Consider the following 5,883-nt stretch of genomic DNA (forward strand, 5'->3'; position numbering starts at 1 on the left):
CATAAGATAAGGTTGATTCAGTGGCCTCTAAGTCCCCAAATGAGACATTTCCCAAATCTGCAGAATACTATAATTTTCCAAACCCCATATTAGATCTCAGTATCCTCTCTAATCACTTTATTGATTTATTCAATAAATATTTATCCAGCATCTACTCAGTTATAGTCAGGGCTGGGGTCAGATAGATGAAGACAGATACAACCCCCATCCTTCTAGCTTTAGAGAGAAAGCAGATGCTAAATATATAATTAACTAATAACTACAATTAAGGCAATAAAGGATAAGTTTAGGATTTCATGAAGGTCAGTTCTCATTAGATTGTATAAGAAAAGGGGCTACTATCTTTGGAAAGTGACTTTTGAGAAGCAGATTTTACATGTGTCTGAAGACAAAGAGTTCTCAAATTATCTCACTTAGTCACACAATCAATACCTGTAAGGTTAAAAGGGATAGTATCATTGCCCCCTGTTTATACTGTTAGGATAGACTATTCGTTAGCACTCAAGGTCTGCCTCTACACCCACCCTTGCCACACCACACCTCTCTCAGGACAGCAAAACTCTTCTTCACTCATTTTGTCATAGGCTTAGTTTTCATGACTGTGTCTCCCTTACCTGAGTAAGCCCCATGACCCTAATGTCCATTTTGTGCATTACAGTATTCCCAGCATAGTGCTTGGTACACATCTGGTGTTAAGAGTGTAGTTGAATGAATGAATGAATCCCCACAGATGAGAAACCCAAAGTCAAGACTTGGGGAATGTTTTCCCCAAGTCCTAAGTTAGCATATATCAAAGATGGGTCTCAAATGCAGACCTAAGGTTGAGGAGGGCAGGTGGACAATGACAGTAAACCACAGTCTGTGTTCTACCCTCCTAGCCAAGCCTCACCCCCTCCGAGAAGCATCCCTTTATCTGTTGTATAAAGAGTTCATTAAAAAAGAAAGGGTTATTCTGTTAAGTAAGAGTTAAAGATTTCTGCGCTACCACAAGAAGGTTCTCATACAGAATACATCACCCACAACTCTATGGATATCCAAGTCAGGCGATACAGGAGTTGTTCCCACAAAGGAAGATTCGATCCCATATTCTCAAAGCTAGTTCTCATCAGTGGACAATCAAGAGGCCCATGGACCTTCTTCGTGGGCCTGAGCTGGAGACAGCAGGTTTTGTGTTTTGCCCAGCCAAGAAGTCAGCACTCCTAGCATCCATTCAGTGCTGCCCAACCTGGGGAGTGAAAGCTACAAAGTCAACATGAGCTGCTTGGTAAAAATCCCATGTACCAGAAGATAAGAATAACAAAGAACCAGAGTTAATCTTGGAGCTCTCAGCATGATCAGTGAACCAGCCTTTTCCTAGGAGCTTCTGCAAGCACAGTTGTGTGTTGAGTGTGATACAAGATAGAAGAACCAGTAAGCAAAAGGCTACCACCAGCCCTGTGGGAAACTCAGGTAGAGGCAGGTAACCAGGGCAGGGGTCCAGGCACAGGGCACCAGGCAGAGAAAAAGTTTCAGAACCAAGTCTCCAAAGCAGGTGTGGGAATAGGTGCCACACTATGTCACTTCAGGGCCTGGGTTCATGTCATTTGAGCCTAAGAGTAGGTTTGGCCCTCACCATGAGGATGAAGCTGAGATCCAAAAGGATTTTCCAGGGTTGAGGGCAGGGCCACCTTATTTATTGATGTGTCTCCAACATCTGGCAGAGTATCTGGCCAGATACTCTGGTTTTTTTTTTTTAAAAAAAAAAAAAAAAACAGAAGGAAGCAGGTCCTGGAAGTCAACCCAGGAGTTGATCGTTATGGTAATTTTGGCCATTATTAATTGAGCATTTACTAAGTATCAGCACAGTGCTAAGTATTTCACACCCAGAATGATTCTGAGAGGAATGTATTACAATCCTCACCTGGCATTTGAGCAAATTATGGCTTAGCAATGTGCATAACTTGCATAAAGACACCAAGCCAGGAGATGGTGGAGCTGGGTTTTGACTTCAATTCTCTGATTTAAGCATCTGAGCTTTTAACTGTCATATTTTTCAGTCAACTCACTGAAATAAGTTACAACTAAGGAATGAGTAGCTTTTGTGTAGAAAGAGGGAAGAAAGGCTGCTTTTCCTAGGGATTCAAAAAGTACAGGACTAGATACAAAATGGGAATAAATATAAGGAATTATCTCTGATTCAACTTCACCGTTTCCTCCCAAAGAAAACTTCCCTGATTCTCCTTACAAAGTAAGTTTCCCCTATAACACACTTTGAGTACCCCTCCATTCTTTGTAGCCCTTGCTAGCATTTTACTCAAACAAGCAATGGTGAATGGAGTTGTTTAAATGTTTGTCTCTCCTTATGGATCATAGATCCATGAGGGAAGGTGCTGTGACTATCTTGCTCCTGCTGTACCCTAGTGTGCAATACAGTGCCTAGCACATAGTAGGGCTCAGTAAGTATTTGAACATGTGAGTTATATAACTGGTTGATAGATAATGGGAGAAAAAACATTCTAATGGCATATACTAAGGAGTAATAGGAGATGAAGACAAATGGAAAAAGATTAAGATGTTACTTGAAGACCCTGGAGAAAAGCCTCATGTTGATGTTGCAGGTAACAGGGAACTACTGTAGTCCCGTGAGCTTCTCTGCATAAGGAAGACTAATAATATTGAGATGAGAAATAAATCAGCTCAGGGAGAACTGATTCTCTACCCTGATTATTATCAATACTTCGAACAGGACCAGTGCTTGAGGTGGCAAGGATCTCGTGATGGTAGCAGTGAGAATGCAGTGGAAGACATAAATCAAGGGAACACATGGATGCAGGTTCTTCCCAGAACATTTCTCATTAAAAGTTAATAAGCAGGTAGGGACATAAATCTGGGTTGGTGGAAGAGACAGGAGGCAATCAGACTTTGCCGGCTCTGTAAACTCTCTTCCACCCATAGAAGATTACATTTTATTGAAACAGGTGATGTCAAAGAGGGACAGAAAATATATTCTGTTATCATTCGTTTATAAGTCCTATGCATGACCAGCTAGGAGTAAAAAAGAATATGTTTCCTAAGGTCCTCAGAAGGCTCAGAGCCACTTCCCAATGAATCATTTACTTATCCACATCTCTAAACCTGCAGTTCTAGATCATTGACTTTGGAGCAGAAGTACTCCTAGAGCAAGCCTCTGATCAACATACCCCTTTCACTCTTGAATCAAGAGGGAGCCATTTAAGCAGTAAGCCTTCCAGTTAGACTCTTAAGTTGCTTGCTTGTCATACAGAGGACCTGGGTTCGAGTCTCAGCTTTGACATTTATTAGCCGTTAATCACCACCCACATTAGCTAATGATATAGAAAACACCACTTAGAGATCAATGAACTAGAGCAATGGTACAGAAACATGAATCAGGCCAGGCGCAGTGGCTCACACCTGTAGTCCCAGCATTTTAGGAGCCTAAGGCAAGAGAATCACTTGAAGCCAGGAGGTTGAGACCAGAAACATGAATTCTCCTTGAAGTTCTCATTCATTGGACAAATATTCATTGACCATCTATTATGTGCCAGGTACTGCACTGGGTGCTAGAAAACAGTGATGAGCAAAACAGAGAAGGACTAATCAGGAAAGACTGACATAAAATAAAAATCTTGTACACAGATGTAAAATTGCAACTCTACCATGTGCCATGAAGGAGAGGTTCAGGATAATGTGGAAGCCTATAAAAGAAGGATTTGAACTAGTTGTGGAGGTCAGGGAAGGCTTAATCTAAGATCTGAAGGAGGAGTAGGTGCAATTTAGGTAGAAGATGGGATGGAAAAACCACTCCAGGCAGAGATACAACCATGGACAAAGCGCCTATGATTGAAACATAGTGAGCAGGAAGAACAATAAGATGATCAGTAAGTCTGGGCAGAGAAAACACAAAAGACAGCATAATGGAAAATGAGCCTGAGGGAGAGCCAGGGCCCAGATCCTGACAGGTCTTATAGGCCATGTCCTTGAACATGTTTTAATCCTAAAATGAAGGAGAAACTACTAAAGAGATATTCAAGTGTAAGACTGTGTAGTAGGGGTTGGACACAGGATCATTACCTACCCCCAAAAAAATCCCTCTGACTGGCTGAAAGAGGCTAGAGTAGCTGTAGGGTAACTAGCTTGGAGACTGTTATAGCAGTCTAGCCAAGAGATAGTGCCAGATTTGACCAGGGAGGTGCTGGGCATGGCAAGAAATGGATACATTCAGTGTATATCAGAGAGGCCAAACCTACAGAACTTTCTAATGGGCCACGTCAGAAAAGGTGTTTAAGAACAGCCTCAGGCTTCTGGCCTGCACAACTGGCTAGACAGAGGGGCCATTCACTCCGAGATAGAACACTGAACATGGTCAGGTTTGGGAGTTGATTATAACTCCTGCTTTTCAACACAGCAATTTGCAGTGCCTTTGAAGCACCTAAGAAAAATGTTAATTAGGCAGTTATATACGCATATCTGGGGCTCAAAATACACATTTGGAAATTATTAGTGTATAATGAATTGAATTGAATCTAAAGGCAATAACAAGATTATACAAGAAGTGAGAAGTGAGGGACTATGATTGGGTTTGCAGAATGCAAACCAATTCCTCTATTCAACTCTCATGCTTCAAGGGCTCTCCTTTTTAAAATAATAAAAGCAGTGATGATGATCAGCTTTATTTATTTGTCCTTACTATTAACTTACTCTTCCCTGTAATATGAAGATATGCCCAAGCACTCTTGTCTCCACTTTACAAATGTGGATATTAAGGCTTAGAAAATATTATATTTGCCCAAGCTCATACAGCTAGTAAATGGCTGATTTCAAGCCTAGATATATCTTATTTCAAAAATATTCCTCTTAGTTTGGCTTCTCTATATCCACCACAGTACTGACACAGAGAAATAACAAGCACTACTAAACCTGACAAATACAAGGCAGTGAGTTGAGCCAGTGGAAGGACCGTTGAAGGTAATGGTAAAAGATACCAACTAAACTCCTACAACTAATGTTGGTGCAGCCCACATGCTCAGCCTCTGGTGAATTTCAGTGTCTCTGCCTTGTTTTCTCCCTACATTAGTCCCCTGGGCAATATGAAGAATGGCTGTAATGACTTCACCGCCATGCTGACCTATTGTAAGAGTCAACTTACGCCAAACCCCATGAGAGCCCTTGTGATACAGCAGAGCAAATTTCCATCCAAATAGGGAACACTTACTCCTCTTTGGCACAGGGCAAGTTATTTAACCCATCTCTGAAAAACAGGAACAGTAACATGCTTGCACCCTGGACTATTTTCAGGATTAAATCATAGAATGCTTGAGAGGATGCCCTGAAAATTTACGTCAGTGATGAAATCAAACTTATATGTGGGAAATCTTGTCTCTCTAATGGATGACGTTGAGCCACTCAGATCCATTTCAAGCACCAAACCAGATTAGTGAAGAGGAAATGATTGGAAGCAGCAGGTAACAAACAGGATCTATGAGAAAAGTTGTTTTGTTTTTTAAAGATTGACATTAATTCATCTTAAAAAGAGGGATGAGAAGAAGTTGACCTAATAAATTATTTCACCTGCCAGGAAAAAAAATAGGATGATAAATGTGAATAAAGCTTAGCCATTTGTAAAAACTGGGAAGTGAGCCTTGGCGGTCCCAGATATCCCTCATCATCATCATTCTCACTCTCATTGCTATCACTGTGCCAGGTACTTGGTAATAATTCCAGGAGTGGTCGTAAGAGTAATATCAGTAGCTAACATTTTATTGATTAGTTACTATGTGCCAGCCACTGTGGCCTAAATGCTATATGTGCATTATTTCACTGAGTCTTTGTTGAGTGACAGGTATTGATCAGAGGAGGAATCTATTCCATTGAAGGAGAGGAAGA

The sequence above is a fragment of the Symphalangus syndactylus genome, chromosome 7 (assembly GCF_028878055.3).
Source record: "Symphalangus syndactylus isolate Jambi chromosome 7, NHGRI_mSymSyn1-v2.1_pri, whole genome shotgun sequence".
Taxonomy (NCBI): Eukaryota; Metazoa; Chordata; class Mammalia; order Primates; family Hylobatidae; genus Symphalangus; species Symphalangus syndactylus.